The 25751-nt window shown below is 42.9% G+C and overlaps 1 long non-coding RNA gene across 1 annotated transcript in view; it reads right to left on the bottom strand.

The window, feature by feature from the left end:
* Positions 1-8795: 8795 nt before the first annotated feature.
* The window catches only part of LOC145517774 (uncharacterized), a 40241-nt gene continuing 23285 nt past the window's right edge, over positions 8796-25751 (bottom strand). Inside the window, exon 2 of the long non-coding RNA XR_014062319.1 lies at positions 8796-8955. This is a non-coding gene — a long non-coding RNA (uncharacterized LOC145517774). The remainder of the gene's footprint in view (positions 8956-25751) is intronic.

The raw sequence follows: 25751 nt of genomic DNA, 5'->3' as shown, positions 1-25751 counted from the left end.
CTATCTTAATGTTCGTAAGGTATATGCAGATTCTGAGGATCCTGAGCTCTACATGCTCACAATATCAATTATGATATTGTTTTTGGAGGCTTAAATGCTCAGCATGGCAGGAGTTCTGTCTAAAAGATTCCTTTTTAATTGAAATTTTGCTTTCCTCCAGGCCATTTCTTTAGGGATGGCTGCAGGAATCAAAGAAGAAATACCTGACCAAAGAAATATGGTTCAGTAGAAAGTTTACCTATAAGATGTTTCAGGGGAATTTTACTTATATCACTAATGAAGGGACTAGTGTGGTTGATTATTGAATGATGAACTCCACATGGATCATTTTGCCTCTCCAGATATTTCTTTTTTATTTTTCAAAAAATTTTTGACCTTGCCATACGGCATGCAAGGTCTTATTTTCTGACCAAGGATCAAACCCCTGCAATAGAAGCTCAGAGTCTTAACAACTGGACTGCCAGGGAAGGTCCCAGATATTTCTTTTATAAATGGTCTGAGAGGGAATTAGGAGGAGGTATAATGAAAAAGTGCAGGCTAAGAGATGAGTCTGGTTTCAGCTTTCCCACTAAACAGCTACAGTAACCAAGTTACTATTTGAGCTTCAGTTTCTTCAGCTGCAAAATTCAATCTAACACTCAATCTTTCTATATCCAGCAAAGGTCATTTGGGGAGCCAAATAACATAGAAAGTCTTTTCTAAATGTTGTGTTGTTGTTGTTCATTGCATTTGTGTGTGTGTGTCTGTATGTGCGTTGGTAGAGCTTCCTACTTCTCTAGTTCTACTTCTCTAGTATCAGTAATTGAAAAACAGGTTGGAAAAAAACAGTGTTCTCCTATGTTTGGGCAAATAGGAATCAGGCCACCCTAACCTCATGATCACAGAGAGATTGCCAGAAACCTGCAAAGCTTGTCCAGTGCTGCCCAGACAGTTTGCATGGCTGAGAGGAAGATGCAAGAAGTGGTGGAGAAAGTTAATGCCTGTTCAGAGGTGAACAGGTACTGCCAAGGTGCTGCATATACTAGGTGCTACAGTAACACCTGCCTGGCAGTCACTGTTAGCTCTTACAGAAATAGCCATTACAGTTATCTAGGGAGGTTGCTGTCATTGTTGCTCAGTCGCTAAGTCATGTCCCACTCTTTGCGACCCCATGGACTGCAGCACACCAGGCTTCCCTGTCCTCCGCTATCTCCCAGAGTTTGCTCAAATTCACATCCACTGAGTTGGTGATGCTATCTAACCGTCTCATCCTCTGCTGTCCTCTTCTCCTCCTGCCCTCAATCTTTCCCAGCATCAGGGTCTTTTCCAATTAGTCGGCTCTTCACATCAGATGGCCAAAGTATAGGAGCTTTAGCTTCAGCATTAGTCCTTCCAATGAATATTTGGGGTTGAATTTCCTTTAGGATTGACTGGTTTGATCTCCCTGCAGTCCAGGGGACTCTCGTAAGTCATCTCCACACCACAATTTGAAAGCATCAATTCTTTGGCGTTCAGCCTTCTTAGTACATGCACTCTGCAGGGCTGTGTGGTCATCCCAGCGGCCTATGGCTCAGCCAGGGTGCATACCTCTGCAAATGTCTGTTAGAGTCACACTTTCATTTCTCCCTAAAACTTCACTAGCCCTGCCACCTGGCTGAACACCATGCTGCTTCTTTACACCCTCCTCAGCTCCAGGAAGAACTATCTACTCTTGGCTTTCAGGTGCCCTTCCCTGGCTCTTTGCCTGGAAGGTTCTTACCCCCACTTGCTAGCCTGGTAAACTTGTAAGCCTGTCACCATTCAACACCCAGCTAAAGTGTCTCTTCCAGGTGTGTCACGTCCTCCTTCGAACTGCCTCAGCACCCAAGGCAATGCTATCTACACCGGACAGCGTGAGTTTCTTGGAACCACACATTTCATTTTGATGTCTGTATTTCCAGCACATAATCTGGCAAACAGGTGCTCAGTCCATACTTAGACCTGCGTTCTAATCATCTCATCTGCAATTCCTATTTAGAATGGGGCGGGGGGAGGGGAGGAGGAGCTTTAGATGAAAAAAGTTGTGTAAACTGCCCTGGGAAAATCTATATGAAACCATGTTCAAACTTCAATTTGCTTTACGGACACTCATCTTTAAACAAAGGAAAATGGGACCAGATGACGTAGGGTCTCTTTTAGTTTCAAAGATCTTATCTAAGAGGAAAGTGTCTCCACATTCAACCCCCAGCTCACTCTCCCATGAATTTCTCTTAGAACTTTTTTTGGGGGGTTGTGCTGCACTGTCATTGCTGCACATGGGCTTTCTCTAGTTGCAGTGAGTGAGGGCTACTCTTCGTTGCAGCTCAGGGACTTCTCATTTGCATGGCTTCTCTTGTCTGGGAGCACAGGCTATAGGGCACACGGGCTTCAGTGGTTGCAGCTCTCGGGTTCTAAAGCAGAGGCTCAATAGTTGTGGTGCAGTGGCTTAGTTGCTTTGAGGTATGTGGGATCATCCCAGATCGGGGATCAAACTCATGTCTCCTGCATTGGCAGGTGGATTCCTATCCACTGTACCACCAGGGAAGTCCTCTCTTACACTTTCTATCAACCAAGGGCCTATTTAGGTTAACGAATTACTCTTTTCAAAACTTCATTACTTGCTGGGAAAGCTAAGCCTTACTTACCTTCAGTGCAAATTATTCGAAATAGAAATTTTGCTGTGGAAAGCCACGTGCTGGGGGCAGTGAGAATACTTCGTTGTTTGCTTATTGAAGTATAACTGACTTACAATATTATACTAGCTTCATTTTGTCTTTTGTTTATTGAAGTATAAATGACTCACAATATTATATTAGTTTCAGGTGTACAACAGAATGACTTGATATTTTTGTACAATACAAAATGATCACCATATGGAGAAGTGTACTTTGAATGGAGGACTCTCCAGGCATATAGATTACAGCTCTAATGCTAATTAGCACTCCTGCACTGCAATCCACTTTTGGCCCAAATTCCTGGCCTGTGCAAAGCCATTCTCCATGGTGTAAAGCATCTGGGCATCCTTGCCAGGCAAAGCTCATTTCAAATCCTGGCTCTGTCACATCCTGGCTCTACGACTTGGGTGCATTACTCAAATTAAAGAGAGTCTATTTTTTCACCCATAAAATGGTGAAAATAACAATATCTACCTCACAGGTTGTCAGGGGGATTAAATGAGATGATGGGGCTAAGGTCCTGCCACAGAGCAAGTGCACATAAATAGGGACTATTACACCTTTGTATGACCCCGGGGTTCCCCATACTTGTCAGCAGTAGGCCTGGTTGGTTGGCTATTGGGTCTTGCTCTGAGCTGGAGGTGGGTTGGTGTGAGAGTGGTTTGGTGGTAGGACGGGAGGCCTAGTGGATACCAGTCATGTACGGCACACTGTGGGGCCCTGAGGTTTGATCAGCTGGGTGCGACACACTTTTCAGGAGCTCCAGGAAAATCATCAATCCACAACCTGCCCATGACCCTAGATTCTGGAGGGTCTTGCAGTTGAAGATCTTTTCCATTCCTAGCCTGCTTAACTATGGAAACTACTGCACTTTATAAAGCTGTGAAATACTCAGAATTTTTTATTTCAGACATAAAATGCCAGAATCAGTTTTGCACCTGTAAACAATCTATCTCATGTTTGGAAGTGAAGCCCACGGAAGGTTATTTCTCAAAGTGGGTGTTTATAGCAGCTACACATAGGCCCCATCTCAGACTCTCTGAATCACGATCTCTGAGATGGGGATGAAGAGCCTACACTGAGTCAGGTCCTCCCAGGTAATCGTGGCGCACCCTGAACCCTTGCTTCTGCAAGGGCATCACCTGAGAGCTTGTAAGAAATGCAGACGCTCAAGCCTTGCCCAGACCTACTGAATCTGCACTTTTAAATAACTGTGCTAAAATAGGCATAACACAGAATCTGCCATCTTAACTGTCTCTAAGTGTACAATTCAGGAGTGTTAAGTATATTCACATTGTTGTGTGGCCAACCTCCAGGAGTCTTTCCATCTCGCAAAACTGAAATTCTGTACCCATTAAGACAACTCTCCATTTCCTCCCTGCCCCCCATGCTAGCCAGTGGCAACCATGCAGAACTGCAGTTTGACAAGCTCCCCAGCTGATTCATATGCCCGTTAAAGGTTGAGAGGCACTGCCCTAAGTATGAGACCCACACATAAAATTAGGAGCCACTGTGAATTTCTTGGGACACCCAGGCCATGATCTTGAGTCAGGCAATGGAAACCAGCCAGCAGAGCAATGACTAGACCCTGCAGACAATTCTGATGTATGCTCAAGTGGTTTGAGGACCCCTGCTTTAGACCAGTGATTTGCATGCTTGCCTACACACTAGAACCATCTAGGAACTTCAAACTTCATGCCTGAGACCCATCCCGAACCAACTAACTCTAGTCTCTAAAGGGCAGAGCCCAAGTTATCTGTATTTATGAAAGCTCTCTCAGTGATTTTGATAACTCAGCCAAGTTTCAGAACCATTGATCTGGACAGATGAAGGAAGCTGTTGGGATTCTGTTCTGTGCATGGAATTCAGAGGGCAATGAGGGCTCCAGGGAAGGCATGTGAATGACTGCTCCATTAAAGGAAAAAAAACCTGGGGACTTCCCTGGTGGTCCAGTGGTAAAGAATCTGCCTTGCAATGCAGTGGACTCAGGTTTGATCCTTGGTCGGGGAACTAAGACCCCACACACTGTGAAGCAACTAAATCTGTGTGCCACAACTACCGAAGCCAGAGAGCTCTGGGGCCCATGTGCCACGACTAGAGTCTGTGACCTGCAACAGAAAAAGATCCTGTGTGCCACAACTGAGGGCTGAGGCAGCCAAATAAATACATAAATAAAGTAAGTAACAAATTTTAAAAAGCTGTCCTTGTGAAAAGAAATGGCTGTCCTCTTAGAAGCCCTCACCCCTCCCATTGCCTGTCATTATTTCCTATCACAGGGCTCTGTTTATTTTCTTCACGGCATTTACCACAATTGGCAATTATCATGCTTCTTGTCTGCCTCCTCTCACTAAACCAACACCTGCCTCTGTATAAGAGCCAGGTTCAGAGCTCTGGCTCACCTGCCCCTCTCACAGAGCCCCTGATAAATATTTCAGTGAGTCAATCAACCCTGCCATGTCACCGATTTTCCCTGGCTGGTGGCTTCTGACAGTGAAAGTGACTGCTAAACTGTCAGGACTGAGAAAATCATGGTGAGGTGGAGGGAGGAACTGGGGGTCTGCATGGAGCAGTCAAGGTCAGTGAGGTGAGTTTTCCCAGGGGGAAGAGGCCAGTGCAGATAGCAGTGTAGATGGATTCACTGGGTGAAAATCAGAATTCTGCAACGAGTGGTAGGGGCTTTGAGCTAGTGAAATCTTGAGTATACAAATGTGAACTCATCTAGAACCTCCCAGCTAGTGATGCTTGGACAACATCACGTTTATACAACACTCTTCCACCCCGACTCCCATCTCAGGTGGAATTCTGTGATGGAAAGAGCATAGATTTTGGAAGAGACCCACATTCCAATTCTGCTCCCTTTTCTAGCTGGCTGTTCAACAACAAGAAGTTACTTATGTGAGCCTCAGACTCCTCATCTAAAAAAATGGAATAACAATGATTATCCCACAGATTACATAAAGCACCTGGAAAAGTGCCCGACAGAGCAAAACTCAATGAATGTTAATTCCCCAATCTGCATTTCCTAAACTACTCTTTAACAAACCTCTTCTTCCTTTACTTTTTTCTAAAGTAATTTTTATTGGCATATAGTTGCTTTACAATGTTGTGATAGCTTCTACAGAATAACAAAATCAATCAGCATATACACACATACATCCCCTCCCCTTTGGATTTCCCTCCCATTTACGACACCATAGTGCATTACTGCCTCAACAGTAGACAACACACAATCACTTGAGGCACTGATCCTCTACACGTTTGAATGACCAAAAAAGAAAATCACCCAGTGACTTGTGGATTATCTTCTATCACTGTATTGAGAGCTCTTGTATACTGAATACATGAAAAGTTGAAGGATTTATTGAACTTATTTCCCAGCCTAAATGGAAATGCCTTTGGGGACAGGAACCTTACCTTCTGCTTCCTTGTGTCCTCTGCACTGAATTCTGCAGTCAGACACGAAGATTTGAAACGCACTTCCCAGATCTTCCTGAGCCACTGTTGTGATGGGAAGCTGTGGTTGCTCCAGAATATTCTGCATCCCTGACAGCAACCTCTGCTCAAATGCAGTCCATCTGTGCATTCCTGACACTATGACTCTATCTCAATTCTGATGATACACTGTACTAATTGAACTGCTGCTGCTGCTAAGTCGCTTCAGTCGTGTCCGACTCTGTGCGACCCCATAGACGGCAGCCCACCAGGCTCCCCTGTCCCTGGGATTCTTCAGGCAAGAACACTGGAGTGGGTTGCCATTTCCTTCTCCAATGCATGAAAGTGAAAAGTGAAAGTGAAACCACTCAGTCGTGTCCAACTCTTAGCGACCCCATGGACTGCAGCTGGTATACCAGGCTCCTCCGTCCATGGGATTTTCCAGGCAAGAGTACTGGAGTGGGGTGCCATTGCCTTCTCTGACTAATTGAACTAGGTTTTTCTCTTTTTTTAATTAAGATTTTTATATGCTTTATCTTTTAACAGAATTCAAAGTATTATAACGAGGTATAACATCTTTCAATCATCACACTATTATTTAAGACGGTGTCAGGGAATGCAAACTTCTTCACCCAGTCTAATTTTCCCCTTTTCCTTTAGTAACAGAACCCAAATTTTTGGCTGGTACACTGCAGTCCAATTAAAGGATGACATTTCTGATTCTCATGAGCAGTTGACTGAGTCAGATGTTGGGGTATTTCCCATAGAGATGTGAGAATACTGTGTAGCACTTCTGGGTGAAGTCTCCTTATTCAGTGTTTATGTGTTTATTCTTCCTCATCTGTTGCCAGCCTGGAACATAGATGAGATGGCTGGAGCACCAGTTACATTCATAGACCATAAATACCAGGTCTACACTTTTAGAGATTACAGAGGTAACAGCCAGAAGGAGACTGAGTTCTTAAAAAGAATTTAGTACTCCTGGCCATGCGAACTCCAAACTGCCTAGTACTTGTAAAATCCCTTTGCAAGAGAAAGTGGCCAACTATTATATGAAGCTGAACTTAATTAGAACTAATATAGGTATAGTTAAATTATGCTTCTTGAATATTCAATTCACATAAATGAAGTTTAATCACAAATAATTATTGCACTGATTCCATAATGATCAAATAGTTTACAGTCTACTAACTACACTGAACTGCTGGCTGAATGTAGCATTTTTGACTTGTAATGCAAAATTTAAAATATTAAGATGCTTAGGGAAGTGTAACTGATCCAAAAAGCCAGTTTTACACAGCACTGAATAGCCCTAAGCCTCTCTGGGCACCATATATTACCCCTTCAGGAAAACATATGCAAAAAGCACCATAATAAGGTTAAAATAAAAGCATGCTGTTGGTTTTATGGATTTTACTAGCTATTTTTATTTGTCTGAAGTTTTTTCATTGTGCTTGAAAATTTTCATCACTAATAAGAAATAGTCTCTATCCTAGAAACACATACATGCCCTTTTGGTTTTTGCTTTTTGTCAGAAAATGAGCATAGTGGGAGAGAAACAGAGACAATATGAGATTAAGGGAATATAGGTTAAAGGGAATGAAGTGAAAGGTCATGAAACTGATCATTGGAAACAGGGAAAAGCAGAACTTGGAGAAAGGTGATGAGAGAGCGTCTCCTCCAGGCTGGCTGGACACAGGGTAGAGATAATGTCTGCTGGCTGAATGATGGGAGTTCTGATTACAAAGCCCCTGAATTATCTTACTCAGAGACAGGTGTAGAAACACCTGTCAGGGTTGCCAGGGGTTACTAGTAAAGAGAAGGAATGGCTAGGAAAGAATTGCAGGAGGCATTGTTTGGGATGATAGAAAAGATAATGTCTCTATACTCCAACTGTCTGAGATAACGAAGGTTGGCCTAGGTTGGGTCAAATATCACGGAATGATTCCGATTTTGACCTCATAATTATGCTTTTGTGAGACGCTCTTCATGAAAAATACAAAATTAAGTAAGCTCAGAGTCTTGAACAAGACTCTGAATAAGCAAATGAGAGCTTATCAGCTTTAGCCTTGTTGTAAATCCAAATCTGATCATTTATCTATACTTTAAAAACAAAACAGGGACCATACTATAAAGACTGTTAGTAAACATTTCCCCTTCAACTGTACATTTTGAATACACTTCCCTGTGAATACATGTGACTGCAGCTCATCTTTTAAAATAATTCTGTGGTTTTTCTAATATTCATTATATACATATATATTAGAGAGAGAGCGAGAGCAAGCAAGAGAAAGAATGATATTTAAATTTTTTCTACATGTTGAATCTCTCACTGGGAGATGCTTTCCAAAACAACAGAGCCTGGAATATGATAAGCCCTAGATTAAATGTTTGTTGAATTGATGCCTTGTTCTGAGCTGTGTAGTTTCCAGGTTTGAGAGAGCTAAAAGACGGTGATTTCCACTCTGAGGCGCCCCCCGGCTGGAGTGGTGAGTCAGAGACCAAAGCACCAGTACTCCGTTTCTGAATTCCTGTCACATCCTTACATCCTTCCCCCCTCTCTTTCTTTCTCTCTCCCTTCTCCTGGGCTGTCAACATTCAGGGCTCTTCTAAATGGTGGGAAACCTCATTTGCTCAGGAAACAAGGTGGTATTTCAGGAATATGCTCTAGATTTCAAAGCACGTCTAAACTTTATTTATTTATTTATTTATTTATTTATTTTACGTCTAAACTTTAAAGGAAAGTTTCCTGAACATCTTTCCCTGGATCGATGACAGCAAAATCCCAAACATAGAACTGGAAAAGACAGCAGCACTCAGAGAGTCCTGAGTACATGTAGCCGCTCTGAATCTGAAAAACAAAGAATATTAAAAACGAGTAAAAATTTCAGAGGATCAAGGAGTGTGGGAATCTGGAAATAAAGTTCTCTTTCTATTCTTATGTTTCATCCCCAGTGGCTGAGTGTCTGGCAGGCACAAGTTTCAGTAACCAGGTCACATGTCTCTCCAAGTTTTCTCCAGATCCTCGAGTTATCTTGGCATCTCTTTTTGATATCCCACTTTTTTAGGACGAAGACCTTAGATGGACACTGTTAGTTCACTAACCACCATCTGTTTCTACTTCCTAATATACTTACATTGTCTTTCTGGTATTTTCCAATTTCCTCTGCAATCCAGACATTTCAGGGAAAGCTGACCCCACCTCCAGCTCAAGAGGTGGGCTAGAGGCCACAAGCCCGTTACAGTCCTCTGGTCAGTTCATCTGTTCAGGGAAGTGCCTGTGACTCCAGGTGAATCTCAGTGACTTTCTTAGAATACAGGGATTGAGGCGCCCTATTCTCACTGGGAATAAGCCAGAAAACATTTGGCTCCCATTGCAGCTGGCCAAAGCTAATTAAACATTCGCCAGTATTTCCTTTGTTTCTGGGCGCACAGGTCACTACATTTCCCAGCCTCCGTGGCCATATGGCCGAGTTCTAGCCAATGGAATGTGGGTCAAATCCCTGTCTCCCCTTTCAAGCCTGCTCGAGTGATCCTCCCTCTTCTTTCCCCATCTGTTGGCTGAGAGGAGAACCACAATGGAGAGAGCCTGGGTAACCACCTGGAGGACAGAGTACCAGGACTGTTGCTTGACCAGGAATGCCAGACTGAATTGCATGGAAAAACAATTTTATATTATGTGAAATCATCAGAATTTTGAGGTTATCAGTTACAGTGTTAGTCTCTCCTGATTAGTTCACTTCTTTGCCTCTTTTCCTTGTTATGGTCTCATAAATCCTTTTTATTGATTAAACATGTTTGCATTGGGTTTTTCCTGTTACTATTTAGAATATATGGATCCTGCCTTGCACCCCATCTTAGGATTGCACTATGGCTTTCTGGTTGTGCTCTTGATACTAATTCGATTCAGTTCATTTCTGGCATTCAATTTCACCCTGCCTAGGGAGAGTGATCTTGTTTGGTCAATGGTTTAACTAGTGGTTGTGGTTAGATGCTCTGCCTATTTTCTCTTTTCACTAAATTAATCCTTGTTTTTTTCACTACAATTTGCTCTCCACTTAGGGACTGAGGATAATCACTACTGGCTCTATGCTGCTCCTGGTTAATTACTTAATGCTTCCTAATTACTTACTAAGGAAACCAGTAGCCAGATAATGTAACGAACAGCACAAGGTAAGAAAAGATAGAAACTTAGACAAGAGCATCTCATCCTTACTTTCATGGGAGTTATATTTCTCTATGACCAGATCAAAGTATCCACATTCCTTGCTCCCATGATTTTCACAGGGACCAAAAGACCTCGGAGGCAAATGGCAAGGGTCAAAGGAACAATAAAGTGGTTTGGTTTAGTCCTTCACAGAGAACTATTTAGAACAAGCAGCCTCCTGTGTTAAAAGCAAAGGCCACACCTATGTCATATCCACATTCATAAACAAACCAATGTTAAGGAAGTGCCAAATAGGACTACAAGCAAGATCTTTTCTTTCTGCCCCAACCTTTCTTTCTCACAACACTTTACTGTCCCACCCAAGGAAGCCTTCCTGTGCCACTCACTCCATCAGATTAGATACGTTAAATATCATACCAACTATTTTTTAACCTATTAATCCTGCTTCCCATCTTTTCTACCCTCATTTGTAATGACCACTGGAATTACAAAAATGATTAAGTCAAAATTTCCTTCCTCAAAGCACTTAAAACCACATGAAGGAGACCAAACTCATATTTAAATTTAGTAAAATGTGAAATGGGGCACAGAAAAGGACCACTTAGCCCAGTATAAAGCTCATAAAGATTTTCAGGGGAGAAAGATGCCTAAGCTAAACCATGAAAGCTGCATACTATCCAAACATAAACCATGAGGCAGAGATGCCAGCATCTGATGAGTGGAGGGACATATCCAGGTAGGACAGAGGAAGGCACATTCCTTTCCTCTGTTGTTCAGGTTTTTGACTACCTGTTCTCAATTCTTGATAATATATTCTGAGCTATTTTTAGTTCACTAAGCTTCTTCTGCTGTATTCTAGTATCCAACCTGCTGAAAAAGATGTCCATATATGTATGTGTGTGTATATATATATAAATTATAAAATATATAGTTTATTTTATATATATATATAATCTGTTTGTTCCTTAACCAATCTATGTTATTTTTATAGTTTTCTGTTTCCTGCAAATATTTTCAATATTATTATTAGTTTTTTAAATCCAGTAAGCAAAACAGCTTATCATCTGACACCAGAAGTCTATACAGCCTTTTCTCGCTGTCCTGTTTCAGCTGATTCTCCCTCCTGATGTCTTGCTCTCTTATGAGCTTGGTTGCCTGTAACTGCGCATTTGCCACTGACCTTGAAGACTGCCTGTGAGGTTTTCCTATGGCCTGAGATGAATATGCTTCCTCCTCTGAGTTTTGCATTTGCTGCTGTCAGAGTCTTAGAAACTCCATTACTTGGGAACCAAGTCAAACCAAATTTAAGGCGTGACTTTCTCTGGCTCCCTCACATTGTATGTACCCCAAATTCAAGTGCATGTGAGGGCTGGCCTGTGGCCAATTTTCTGTGGGATTATTTTTTCTTTTCCTTCTTCTTCCTGTTATACTCAGTTCCAAGTAGCACTTTCTAGTCTCTTGTGGTTGTGATGCAGAAGAGCATGTTTAATTCTACTTAACTCTCACTGATGTTATTGCAATTTGAGGTTAAAGGCTATAGGGACGGTCTTCCAGAACCACCCTCCCTGTTGGACTTGACCTCTGTCCTTCCTGCCCCACAGGGCTAACAACCTGGTCAGTGGGGGTGTTCTCTTGAGTTCTCTTCCGGCATTTGCAGATTTGATTCCCCATTCCCACCATCATCCCTTTCGAATATTATTCTGAAAACGGTCTTTTGTAAAAAAAAAAAAAAAAAAAAAAACCTGACAGGAAAAATGTAGAACAGTGGCAGCTTGACTTTACTAAAGGATAAAAATGTTTATGATATGATGCAATGTTTATTGTCAATGATTAACAACATAAATAATTACAAGTGGCGTCATTAGTCTGTAACACTGTATGAAATTCCACCTACAGCTGCCTCACTTTCTAGACACCAGATACCCAATTGGCAAATGTGTTTTGAATAATCAAGGATGCAGATGGTGTCATTAACTAGTATCTAACCAGTTTCTATTTTCTCAGGTCTGAAATGAGAAGGCTGAATTCTGACCTCTGAAATGAGAAGGTCATTTTCTGGGCTAACAATATTTCAGCTCTTTTCTCTGGGGAAGGAAGAGAAAGACAGGTTTATCCAGTTACAATTTTTTTCTCTTCTCCATCCAAAAAAACAAGAGTTTGTAGCAGCAAGCAAAAATATATCAATATAATAAAACAGAAAAATATATTGAGATTTTAAAATGAGAGGAAGGAAAAAAGAGATGAAAGCACAGGAGTTTATCCCATAATGTATTATAGTTGGCTCGCAAAATCTATGCAGGACTTCCTAGCACTTCCTAACTTAGTGAAAATATATACTATATTTCATATATATATATTTAGTAATTCACAGACTAAACATAAAGCTCCCGCATAAATGTGATTTCAATTACAGAAAAGACTGATGGTATAATAGGCATTACTATGTCTTTATTCTGAAGTCACAAGTTTTGGCAGATACTCACTGGTTGAGTTTAATGCTAACTGAGATTCTACAATACACTATTTCAAATAGCACAGAAAATACGGCACATCTTGTCTGACCCATTGATTGACTTTGATTTTGGACTTATCACCAACCTCCACAAGAGCGCCTCACTCAAAGAAAGGATGTATTGCTCCAACCCCCTTAATGTTGATAACATGCTTCCCTCAAAAGAAAAACCATTATAGAATTTTAGGACATCCTAAAAAGAATTAAAGTTCTATAATCTGTCTTTCCCATATACATTCAGTCAGGAGAAAGGCAGAGAGGTAAAGTCAAATCCTTTACCATGTGCTAGAAAGTCACTTCTAATGCACTGAACCATCTGACACAGTAAGTGCATTTTCTTTTAAAAGATTTTTTTGATGTGGACTATTTTTAAAGTCTTTATTGAATTTGTTACAATATTGCTTCTGTTCTATGTCTTGGTTTTCTGACTATAAGGGATGTGGGATTTTAGCTCCCTGACCAGGATTTGAACCTTCATAGTTCAGTTCAGTTCAGTTGCTCAGTCCTGTCCGACTCTTTGCAACCCCATGAATCACAGCATGCCAGGCCTCCCTGTCCATCACCAACTCCCAGAGTTTACCCAAACTCACATCCATCGAATCGGTGATGCCATCCAGCCATCTCATCCTCTGTCGTCCCTTTCTCCTCCCGCCTTCAATCTTTCCCAGCATCAGGGTCTTTTCCAATGAGTCAACTCTTCGCATCAGGTGGCCAAAGTATTGGAGTTTCAGCTTCAGCATGAGTCCTTCCAATGAGCACCCAGGGCTGATCTCCTTTAGAATGGACTGATTGGATCTCCTTGCAGTCCAACGGACTCTCAAGAGTCTTCTCCAACACCACAGTTCAAAAGCATCAATTCTTCAGCAATCAGCTTTCTTTACAGTACAACTCTCACATCCATACATGACTACTGGAAAAACCATAGCCTTGCCTAGATGGACCTTTGTTGGCAAAGTAATGTCTCTGCTTTTTAATATGCTATCTAGGTTGGTCATAACCTTCCTTCCAAGGAGTAAACGTCTTTTAATTTCATGGCTGCAATCACCATCTGCAGTGATTCTGGAGCCCAAAAAAATAAAGTTGGACACTGTTTCCATTGTTTCCCCATCTATTTCCCATGAAGTGATGGGACCAGATGCCATGATCTTAGTTTTCTAAATGTTGAGCTTTAAGCCAACTTTTTCACTCTCCTCTCTCGCTTTTATCAAGAGGCTTTTTAGTTCTTCTTCACTTTCTGCCATAAGGGTGGTGTCATCTGCATATCTGAGGTTACTGATACTTCTCCCAGCACTCTTGACTCCAGCTTGTGCTTCTTCCAGCCCAGCATTTCTCATGATGCACTCGGCAGATAAGTTAAACAAGCAGGGTGACAATATACGGCCTTGACGTACTCCTTTCCCGATTTGGAACCAGTCTGGTTCCATGTCCAGTTCTAACTGTTGCTTCTTGACCTGCATACAGATTTCTCAGGAGGCAGGTCAGGTGGTCTGGTATTCCCATCTCTTGAAGAATTTTCCACAGTTTGTTGTGGTCCACACAGTCAAAGGCTTTGGCATAGTCAATAAAGCAGAAGTAGCGGTTTTTCTGGAAGTCTCGTGCTTTTTCGATTATCCAATAGATGTTGGCAATTTGATCTCTGGTTCCTCTGCCTTTTCTAAATACAGCTTCAGCATCTGGAAGTTCACGGTTCACATACTGTTGAAGCCTGGCTTGGAGAATTTTGAGCATTACTTTGCTAGCATGTGAGGTGAGTACAATCATGCAGTAGTGTGAGCATTCTTTGGCATTGCCTTTCTTTGGGATTGGAATGAAAACTGACCTTTTCCAGTCATGTGGCCACTTCTGAGTTTTCCAGACTTACTGGCATATTGAATGAAGCACTTTCACAGCATCATCTTTTAGCATTTGAAATAGCTTAACTGGAATTCCATCACCTCCACTAGCTTTGTTCGTAGTGACGTTTCCTAAGGCCCGCTTGACTTTGCATTCCAGGATGTCTGGCTCTAGGTAAGTGATCACACCATTGTGATTATGAAGATCATTTTTATATAGTTCTTCTGTGTATTCTTGCCATGTCTTCTTAATATCTTCTGCTTCTGTTAGGTCCATACCATTTCTGTCCTTTATTGTTCCCATCTTTGCATGAAAACCACAATCACAGAAAACTACACATCACAGAAAACCACATTGCAGAAAACTACACATCACAGAAAACCACAATCACAGAAAACCAACCAATCTGATCACATGGACCACAGTCTTGTCTAACTCAATGAAACTATGAACCATGCCGTGTAGGGCCACCTAAGACGAACGGGTCATGGTGGAGAGGTCTAATAGATTGTGGTCCACTAGAGAAGGGAATGGCAAACCACTTCAGCATTCTTGCCTTGAGAACCCCATAAACAGTATGAAAAGGCAAAAAGATGGGACACTGAAAGATGAACTCCCCAGGTCGGTAGGTGCCCAATATGTTACTAGAGATCAGTGGAGAAATAACTCCAGAAAGAATGAAGAGACAGAGCCAAAGCAAAAACAACAGCCAGTTGTGGATGTGACTGGTGATAGAAGCAAGGTCCGATGCTGTAAAGAGCAATATTGCATAGGAACCTGGACTGTTAGGTCCATGAATCAAAGCAAATTGGAAGTGATCAAACAGGAGATGGCAAGAGTGAACCTAGACATTTTAGGAATCAGTGAACTAAAATGGACTGGAATGGGTGAATTTAACTCAAATGACCATTATTTCTACTACTGTGGGCAAGAATCCCTTAGAAGAAATGGGGTAGCCATCATAGTCAACAAAAGAGTCCAAAATGCCATACTTGGATGCAATATCAAAAATGACAGATATTGTCATTTCCAGGCCAAACGATTCAATATCACAGTAATCCAAGTCTATGCCCCAACCAGTAATGCTGAAGAAGCTGAAGATGAATGGTTCTACGAAGACCTACAAGACCTTCTAGCACTAACACCCAAAAAAAGATGTCCCTTTCATTATAGGGGACTGGAATGCAGAAGTAGAAAGTCAAGAAATACCTCGAGTAACAGGCAAATTTGGCCTTGGATTAGAGAATGAAGCAGGGCAAAGGCTAATAGAGTTTTGCCAAGAGAATGCACTGGTCATAGCAAATACCCTCTTCCAACAACACAAGAGAAGACTCTACACGTGGACATTACCAGATGGTCAATATCAAAATCAGATTGATTATATTCTTTGCAGCCAAAGATGGAGAAGTTCTATACAGTCAGCAACAACAAGACTTGGAGCTGACTTTGGCTCAGATTATGAATGCCTTATTGCCAAATTCAGACTTAAATTGAAGAAAGTAGGGAAAATCACTAGACCGTTCAGGTATGACCTAAATCAAATCCCTTACGATTGTAGAGTGGAAGTGAGAAATAGATTCAGGGATTAGATCTGATAGACAGAGTGACTGAAGAACTATGGATGGAGGTTCGTGACATTGTACAGGAGGCAGGGATCAAGACCATCCCCAAGAAAAAGAAATGCAAAAAGGCAAAATGGTTGTCTGAGGAGGCCTTACAAATAGCTGAGAAAAGAAAAGAAGCTAAAGTCAAAGGAGAAAAGGAAAGATATACCCATTTGAATGCAGAGTTCCAACGAATAGCAAGGAGAGATAACAAAGCCTTCCTCAGCGATCAATGCAAAGAAATAGAGGAAAACAATAGAGTGGGAAAGACTAGAGATCTCTTCAAGAAAATTAGAAATACCAAGGGAACATTTCATGCAAAGATGGGCACAATAAAGGACAGAAATAGTATGGACCTAACAGAAGCAGAAGATATTAAGAAGAGGTGGCAAGAATACACAGAATAACTATACAAAAAAGATCTTCATGACCCAGATAACCACAATGGTGTGATCACTCACCTAGAACCAGACATCCTGCAATGCAAAATCAAGTGGGCCTTAGGAAACATCACTACGAACAAAGCTAGTGGAGGTGATGAAATTCCAGTTGAGCTATTTCAAATCCTAAAAGATGATGCTCTGAAAGTGCTTCATTCAATATGCCAGCAAGTCTGGAAAACTCAGAAGTGGCCACAGGACTGGAAAAGGTCAGTTTTCATTCCAATCCCAAAGAAAGGCAATGCCAAAGAATGCTCACACTACTGCATAACTGTACTCACCTCACATGCTAGCAAAGTAATGCCAAAATTCTCTAAGCCAGCCTTCAACAGTACGTGAACCGTGAACTTCCAGATACTGAAGCTGGATTTAAGGAAGACAGAGGAACCACAGATCAAATTGCAACATCCATTGCACGAGACTTCCAGAAAAACTGCTACTTCTGCTTTATTGACTATGCCAAAGCCTTTGACTGTGTGGACCACAACAAACTGTGGAAAATTCTTCAAGAGATGGGAATACCAGACCACCTGACCTGCCTCCTGAGAAATCTGTATGCAGGTCAAGAAGCAACAGTTAGAACTGGACATGGAACCAGACTGGTTCCAAATCGGGAAAGGAGTACATCAAGGTCATATATTGTCACCCTGCTTATTTAACTTATATGCAGAGTATATCTTGGGCTGGATGAAGCACAAGATTGGAATGATTGTGAATGACAAGACTGATGAATGACAAGATCCTCCTGGAATCAAGATTGCCAGGAGAAATATCAATAACCTCAGATATGCAAATAATACCACTCTTATAGCAGAAAGTGAAGAAGAGCTAAAGAGTCTCTTGATGAAAGTGAAAGAGGAGAGTGAAAAAGTTGGCTTAAAACTCAACATTCAGAAAACTAAGATCATGGCATCCGGTCCCATCACTTCATGGCAAATAGATGGGGAAACAATGGAAACAGTGAAAGACTTTATTTTTGGGGGCTCCAAAATCAATGCAGATGGTGACTGCAGCCATGAAATTAAAAGACACTTGCTCCTTGAAAGGAAAGCTATGATCAACCTAGACAGCATATTAAAAAGCAAAGACATTACTTTGCCAACAAGGGTCTGTCTAGTCACAGCTATGGTTTTTCCAGTAGTGATGTATGGATGTGAGAGTTGGACTATAAAGAAAGCTGAGCACCAAAGAATTGATGCTTTTGGACTGTGGTGTTGGAGAAGACTCTTGAGAGTCCCTTGGACAGCAAGGAGATACAACCAGTCTATCCTAAAGGAAATCAGTCCTAATGTCCACTGGAAGGACTGATGCTGAAGCTCCAATACTTTGGCCACCTGATGGGAAGAACTGACTCACTAGAAAAGGCCGTGATGCTGGGAAACATTGAAGGCGAGAGGAGAAAGGGCCGACAGAGGATAAGACGGTTGGATGGCATCACTGACTGGATGATGGACATGCTGCTACTGCTAAGTCGCTTCAGTCGTGTTGGACTCTGTGCGACCCCATAGACGGCAGCCCACCAGGCTCTGCCGTCCCTGGGATTCTCCAGGCAAGAACACTGGAGTGGGTTGCCATTTCCTTCTCCAATGCATGAGAGTGAAAAGTGAGAGTGAAGTCGCTCAGTCGTGTCCGACTCTTAGCGACCCCATGGACTGCAGCCTACCAGGCTCCTCTGTCCATGGGATTTTCCAGGCAAGAGTACTGGAGTGGGGTGCCATTGCCTTCTCCGATGATGGACATGCGTTTGAGTAAACTCCGGGAGTTAGTGATGGACAGGGAGGCCTGGCGTGCTGCAGTACATGGGGTCGCAAAGAGTTGGACACGACTGAGCAACTGACGTGAACTGAACTGAGGGGGAAGATTTTGTGACATAAAGCAAAAAATAAAACACGTAGGTCTTTGAGACCAGAGATTGCCAAGAGGGCAGTGGAAGGAAAGAATGGGGAGAAAGGAGTACCTCCTCTGAAGTTAGGGTAGTTTGTCCAAGAGCCGGGTTTAGTCTCAGTTTTAGGAGAACACTTTAAAATACCTTGGACAGCTCAAAACTGCTGTTCAGGGAACCAAAAACCAAATGAGGCAAGAACAACCAGAGCAGTGCTTTAAAAGTCCTGGTAAGAGGGAGGGGACATATGTATACTTAACGGCTGATTCATGTTGTTGGAGAGCAGAAACCAACACAACACTGTAAAGCAATAATCCTCCGGTTAAAAATAAATAAATAAATAAATAAAGAACCGTACAGAATTAAAATTCTAACACCTTGTATCTATGTAAACTTGGACAAGTTACTTAATTGCTGTAAGTCTGAATTTCCTCACCTGTAATACAGAAATAATAATAGTTGTGACTACTAAATGAGATAAGGCAGGAATGAGCTTAAAAAGAAAAACATCCTAGCAAAGTAAGAGGATGAAGAGTTGGTTTTGCATAGTTTTGAAGACAGGAGTGAAGAAGCAGAGACAACTGCTCCAAAAGGCACTGAAATCCTCTAGCGTCAATGGATCAGTTACAGGGGGCAGAAGATGCGGTGGGGTCGCCAGGGGCATGCACCCCTCCCTACGCCACCTGACTATTCCGTTCACCCTTTCACTCTCCACCTCTAGAACTCCGCGATCAGCATCATCTCTGCAGCCCGGATTCCTCTGGGAGCCTGGAAGGTTCTGGCACTGGAAGCCAGCCTGGTAAGGGCGCAGTCGTACCTGGAGGGCGGGGTGGGGCTGGGTGGGGACCTGGAGCCTTAAAGCCCATCCACGCCCTCCAAGGAGAAGGAGGGATGCATCTTGCTAACAGTACTTCCTCTGTGGCCAGCCTGTGCCCCACTCGACGATGATCAACACTCACTTGACCCCACAGGAACCACCTCCTAACTGTGCCCCTCAATTCCACCCGAAGGGTCCTCGGGCGTCTGCGACCTAAAGTCGGGCAAGGCCAGGGCTTCAAGGGTCCCTCCAATCCATTCCTGGTCCCCGACCCTCTGGTACTTCATTCAATAGAGGAACGGGCGCAGAGAAACGTAGCTGAATCAAGGGGGCTGCCAGCCTATGGACCAGTTTTAAGACGGAAAGTTAAGTAAAACCGTTAGTCGCTCAGTCGTGTCTGACTCTTTGCGACCCCCTGGACTGTAGCCCCCCAGGCTCCTCTGTCCATGGAATTTTCCAGGCAAGAATACTGGAGTGGGTTGCCATGCCCTTCTCCAGGGGATCTTCCCGACCCAGGGATCGAACCTGAGTCTCCCCAAGAGCCAATAAAATATTACAGGAACCTACTGTAAGGGGTGAGGGGGAGGAGAGGTTAAAGGCTAAGAGGCTGAGTCCCACCCCGGACCCCGCACAGCGCCCGCCTCCCCTCTCCCCCCGCCCACCCTCTACGTCCCCGCCGTCGGGACGAGGGGCGCTGCTACCCGATTCCCCTCAGGACGCGCAGGCCGGGCCCAGGGAGCCGGGCGGAGGGCAGCCCTAGACGGGGGACCCACGTTCCCAGGACTGAGGCGCCGCGCGCAGTTCTTCCGTGAGCAGCGGCGGCGGCTCGCAGCGAACACCTCACAAGTTGGTCTCGCGCCTCAGCCCGGGACGCGCGCACGTACCTGACCCCGGCCCCCGGGGCTGCCGGGGCTTCGGCCCGGGGCGGGGTCGGGGTGTCACATCGCCTTCCCCTCGGGCTCCGGGGAGCCGGGGGAGCGGCAGGGAGGAGCAGGGCGCCTGCAGCGGTCGGAGGACAGCGGCTCAGCTGAGGACCTTCGCACACGAAGACACGCGCCCCCTACGCCCCCGTGCGCGCCCCCCTTCACCCCCTACCCGTCGCGCGGCCGGCGCCAAGGCCTGGTTGCGAGCGCCCCCTGGAGGCCCCGGGTGGAGGGCACAATCGGGAGCGGAGAGCGCCGCCCCTCTCCGCCCAGAGAGGGGTCCGGGGCCGGGGGTGCAGGACTGGGGGGTTTGGTCTTGGGTGGTCACAGCCCCGGCTCCATACCTGGCCCTGCCGCTCACCCAGGGTTTCTAACCCTGAGGACCTCCTCTTTACTTCGGGGGTAAAGCGGAAATAACTGGAAGGTGGTGGGAGCGATGCTTCCTTTCAAAACACATTCCAGGAAACTTCTCGGATGGATGCTCAACTGCCACCAAAACCTGCGACGATATCGCTCCCCTCCGCATCCTCGATGTCTGTAAGACCACCGCGCATATGGTAGGAGCCTGGTAATTATTTTTTATTGAATAAGTGCATGGATAAATGAATGGACAATGTGGCTTTTTTTTTTCATTCTGCGTCTTCCTGAGTACATTCACTTCACAAAACGTCTAAGATAGAAATGCTTAGGAAGCACCAGTATTCAAAAACATACATAAACACATTGATTTACATAAGAGGTAACCAATGCCACATGTTATGAAGCAACTTAGAAAGAATGCATGGCTTTTCTGTTCCAAACATATTAAAGGTCGAATTCTTGCCTGGAGAATTCCATGGACAGAGAGGCCTGGCCGGCTACAGTCCATGGAGTCTCAAAGAGTCAGACAGGACTGAGCGACGAACACTTTCACTTTTCGGACAAATGAATGCTGGAGGTATATACTGCACACATGCATCTGTTTGTTTCTGCAAGAGTAGGTAAACCAGACAGCTACATTCTCTCAGTGTAAAGTATTGTCAGAACCACAAAGTGGACTTCAGAATCCATAAGGTTCAGAAAAGGCTGTCTCTGACACTGGGATGACATGGAGGATACTATATACAGTGTGAACACAGATCCAGGGACATAGGAGGGTCTCCCTCCCCATCCTTTTAAGGCACATCCAACAAGAACTTTCTGAAAATCTAGAGGGTGTATGGCAAGAAATAATCTCTTTCTGTCTTTGTTTGAATTCTCATTTCCTTTTATGAAAATAGATGCTTTTCGGGATCGAACCCTTTCAGATTTCATAGTTACTTGTTGATGTTGAGTCACTCAGTTATGTCTGACTCTTTATGACCCCATGGAGTGCAGCATGCCAGGCTTCCCTGTCCTTCACTATCTCCCAGAGCTTGCTCAAACTCATGTCCATTGAGTTGGTGACATCATCCAACCATCTCGTCCTATGTCATCCCCTTCTCCTCTTGCCTTTCCCTCAATGCTGGGAGGGAAGATGCTCAATTTTTCCCAGCATCAGGGTCTTTTCCAATGAGTCAACTCTTCGCATCAGGTGGTCAAAGTATTTGAGCTTAAGCTTCAGCATGAGTCCTCCCAATGAATATTCAGGACTGATTTCCTTTAGAATTGACTGGTGGGATCTCCTTGCAGTCCAAGGGACTCTCAAGAATCTTCTCCAACACCACAATTCAAAAGCATCAATTCTTCGACACTTAGCCTTCTTTATGATCCAGCTCTCACATGCATACATGACTACTGGAAAAACCATAGCTTTGACTAAATGGACCTTTGTCAGCAAAGTAATGTCTCTGCTTTTTAATATGCTGTCTAGGTTTGTCATAAATTTTCTTCCAAGGGACAAGTGTCTTTTAATTTCACGGCTGCAGTCACCATGTGCACTGATTTTGGAGACCAAGAAAATAAAGTCTGTCACTGTTTCCATTGTTTCCCCATCTATTTGCCATGAAGTGATGGGACTGGATGCCATGATCTTAGTTTTTTGAATGTTGAGTTTTAAGCCAGCTTTTTCACTATTCTATTTCACCTTCATCAAGAGGCTCTTTAGTTCCTCTTCACTTTCTGCCATAAGGGTGATGTCATTTGCAGATTTACTTGTTCATGTTCTATTAATAGTTACACAGAATTCATAAATATATTAGTGCTATTTGGCCCATTTGACTGATGGGATATTGACAAGGTGTGATTTATGTGCTCAGAAGACACAGCTAGCAGGCTATTTGACTGTAATTCTTAGGGTTTTATTACCTTCCCTCCAAATGAAAAGTCTGCAAATATGAAAGCACCAGTTGTTCCCAATTACTTGAGATATTTTCTGTAAACATTTAACCCATTCCTGTATTTTTATTAGCCAAACTGAAAGGAAAATGATCAGATGATTGCATGAAATTTTAAAATTGCTTAATAAAAATTAAGTGGTTAAATATGATCACCAGAGATAATAATGGAATTCAATTAGATGGGTTCAATTGGATTCAATTAGATATATTTCACATCTGATAGTCAATGGAATGGTAAATAACAAATCAAATAAATAAATACTTACATAGAAAATGTAATGTAACATTTATGAATAACAGCTTATTGCCACAATTAGATAAATTTGACTTCACAAATATAAATAGCAAAAGAAATACTCCAAAGCAAAACTCTTTGTTAAATTAATTTTTCCTCCCAACAACAATAAAAAAGCCTAAGAAGTATAATAAAATAAAAATGGGAATTTTCTCTACCTGCTAGTCTGTATCTTTTCCTTGGACACAAAAAATTTTACATGCATTTGGTTGTAGCAATCTGTTGACCTGTTAAACTAAGGGGTATTTGATTTTGTTTGTGTGACATTATGTGAATGCAGAAGTGCTAGATTTCTTAAACCTGAAGATATTTCAAAACAAGAAAGAGCAACAAAATTTCAGGTTACTCATGCTTGTTACATTGAACTGCTGCTGTACTCGGAGCTCACTGGCAGAACAGTTGGCTAGTTGTCCCCTTCGGACAGTCTGCACCAACTGGGTGGACATGCTGGAAAAATTCAAAACTATCCTAGAATCTCAGGGTCACAGAGTACCTTCTATACTGATGAGTAGCCTGCATGTACTTATAAATGACCTGTTCAGTGGCCGAATTGTTTAATTATTGTATCAAAGCATAATCGAAACAGTGACACAGCATTTGGCCAAGTAACTCATAGTGTTTAGTAATTTATCTACTGGAGACTCAGCTCTAGGAAATAGTCCCCTTTAATCTACTTGATTTTAGGAGTTTAGGAATATAACAAGACCATTTGGATGACTTTACTGTTCTGTCATCCCAACATTTCCATATGCCCTAACTTTTGTTGCACACGTGGGCTTATGGATTTTACAAATAGAAACAATTCCCTTCTCCAGGAGATCTTCCCAACCTAGGAATCAAACCCTGATCTCCCACATTGCAGGCAGATTCTTTACCAGCTGAGCCACTAGGGAAGCCCAAGAATACTGAAGTGAGTAGCCTATCCCTTATCCAGGGGACCTTTCCAACCCAGGAATCGAACTGGAGGTCTCCTGCATTGCAGACATATTCTTTACCAGCTGAGCAACTGGGGAAACCCTCTTCTACCTCAGTTCCTTATATTATACATATAGTGGTTACAAATAAAACAAATATGACAACTTGCTGGTAATAGTGCTAGATGACTTTTTAAAAAAGATAACCCCTAATCTCTCCTAACTATACACATTTATCTACAAAATCTAGATAAATGAAATATTAATATTTCATATGGATCAGATAAAACCCATCATCCTTCACTTACTGTTAGCTCCTTAGATAGTTTATATTTCCTGATGCCCATTGTTTGGCTTCTTTCCACTCTGTTTTCTACTTTTTTTATTTAGCTGATGCTCAACAGCCTACTGAAACGGACACACAAGAACCGAATGGAATCTCTCAGGCAGGGATTTCTTATATACAGTGGTCTCTCACTGAACTATGGTTTTGCTCACACACCAGACTTACAGAGTGCAGCTGACTCTGTACAAAGGCTCTGTCAGTGGAACCAACCCAAGGGCCAGTGTAGGGGCTCATTCATGTACCGAGTGCCCCTGCTGAGATGAGAGCCTCTTCCCAAGGCAGTTTAATAAGACAGAGATGTTCAAAGTTGAGTACTCAAGACAGCTTTCGAAAGAATAAAACATCCTCTGAGAGGTCCAAAGATCCAGTGTAAAAACACTCATATTTTATCCTATAAAAAGATGTTTTGATTGTAAATTATCATTGCAAAAGCAACAGTTTGTAAGAGGGAGTGGCTTTTGCAACTGAGTCTTCTGTTGTTGTTGCTAAGTCACTAAGTTGAATCCAACTCTTTTGGGACCCCATGGACTATAGCCTGCCAGGCTCCTCTGGTCCATGGGATTTCTCAGGCAAGGATACTGCGGAGGGTTGCCATTTCCTTCTCTAGGGGATCTTTCCGACCCAGGAATCGAAGTGCATCTCCTACATTGGCAGGTGGATTCTTTACCACCGGGGTAAAGAAGGGAAGCCACCAGGGAAGCCCACGGAAATGATGAATGTTTGGTTATCCTTTGAGCTTCTCCTATGGTTATTATTCCCCTTATGGGAGTTTAGGAACTTGTATTATTTTCTATTTCCATTTTCCAAAGAACTGCAGATATCTTTGGCAGGACAGATACCTGAGGGAAGTGTCTAGGCTTAAAATACAACAAAACAGCTTTTGTGGTATAAGTACATGGGGAAATAGAAGGGTACGTCCCCAAAAAAGAGTTTACTGTGCGAAAACGATATGAGAAACTCTGAGTGGAACTTTGGTTATCAGGGAAGAGACAAGTCGCTTCCCCAGAAAAGGGTGACATCACCAAGAATGTGGTGCGAGTTGGAGAAGATAAATTATGGCTGATTGAAGAATCTGCCACGGGAGTGGGATAAATAAGCCATCTTCCAAACTCCCTCCTGCTTAGGAGTGATATCACTTAGTGTAGCTCTAGGGACCATGGAACAAGGTAGCATTTTGGAGAATAAGAAATCAAAAGGCTCTCTCCCATTGAAGATGCCAAAAGGAGGATTTAGAATAAGTGTTCCAGGACTTCCCTGGTGGTCCAGTAGTTAAGAATCCACCTGTCAATGCAGGGCACACAGGTTCAGTCCCTGGTTCGAGAAGATTCCACATGCCAAGGGGCAATAAGTTCATGTGCCACAACTACTGAGGCTGCGTGCCTAGAGCCTGCAACAAGAGAAGCCACCACAATGAGAAGCCCATGCACTACAACTAGAGAGTAGCCCCCGCTCGCTGCAACTAGAGAAAAGTCCTACACTGCAGCAAAGACCCAGCGCAGCCAAAAATAAATAAATAAACATTTAATAAAATAACTACAAATTAAAAAAAATAAAACAACTGTTCCATTTGACGATATTTTCAAATGCACTTTCCTATAAACAAAAGCAGGACATGG

The sequence above is a fragment of the Giraffa tippelskirchi genome, chromosome 8, assembly GCF_054371585.1.
Source record: "Giraffa tippelskirchi isolate mGirTip1 chromosome 8, T2T-mGirTip1v1.2.pri, whole genome shotgun sequence".
NCBI classification, from domain to species: Eukaryota; Metazoa; Chordata; class Mammalia; order Artiodactyla; family Giraffidae; genus Giraffa; species Giraffa tippelskirchi.
The sequence above is the reverse complement of the archived record's forward strand: the minus strand, read 5'-3'. Positions and strand labels throughout refer to the sequence as shown.